Source organism: Cephus cinctus, unplaced genomic scaffold (assembly GCF_000341935.2).
Source record: "Cephus cinctus unplaced genomic scaffold, Ccin1 Ccin1_scaffold0212, whole genome shotgun sequence".
In the NCBI taxonomy this organism is placed as follows: domain Eukaryota; kingdom Metazoa; phylum Arthropoda; class Insecta; order Hymenoptera; family Cephidae; genus Cephus; species Cephus cinctus.
Window position 1 is genome coordinate 21542 of NW_014332930.1, and position 1069 is coordinate 22610.

Genomic DNA, 1069 nt, shown 5'->3' on the forward strand with positions numbered 1-1069 from the left:
TCATAATTAAATACGGGAAGCAGTAGTAACATAAAAAAGTAGCGAAAACGTTATAGGAAATATTGAAAATATAATTAAAATAATGGGCCAGTGCTAGATCATATAATAGGAAAACATGTAGTGACTTATGTACTTGGCCTCAATAATGTGATATCAATACTTTTTGTTAGAGGAATTCACAGCAATCCTGTACTTGGCGTAGTTTTTTACACGTAAGTGTTTTTTGGGGGATCTATTACTACTCTAGGCCTATACTACGATCGGCGCTATCAACATTAAACAAACGATCTATTTAAGTAATTAAAGTATAAACGAATGGCAATAGGATATCAAAAGGTTTCGATTGGAAAATCTTAATAATATGAGTTCTGCACTCAAATATAAAGTTTATTCATTGAAGATGATTACGACAATTATTTTACATTATATTTCACACACGCATGACGCGTGTAAATATCTAAAAGTAAGAGAAATTGAGAAAAGGACAACTGGGAAGAATAGTATATCAGTCTATGGAGATCACGTACTGGCGACTTCAACACAACAGTCTAGGAATCTGACGGATCGAATCTGAGCTGGCGTCTGCAACAATGTTGCTAACTATCGCGCGACTAGCAATACACATTGGGGCCTGCAGCATCAGGTCGTTCACAATCGTACAGGCAGGAGCATCATGGTAAGTAGCTCTTAAATAGTTATAAGGAAACAAGACGCAACACGTCTAATGTTTATTTTATTACTATGAAGGACATTGCGAGAGAGAATATTCTGAATTAATAGAAAATGATTTTCCTTTTCAGTCTAGTTCATCATTGGATGAAGAGATTAAGCTACTGGGGGCAGTTGTTTTCACGGAGGAGTCGTATGTATTTATATCGTTTACTGAAAATCATTTAACAAAAGTAGCCTATAATATTAATATATTTCATAGTTATAGCACTGCTATGGAGGGCGTAAACACGGGGCCAGCACCACTACCGCCGCCACCACCACCACCATCACCATCATAACCACCACTTAATTATTAACAGGTAAGACGAAAAAAATTGGCGCTGGAGGAAGAAGTGGG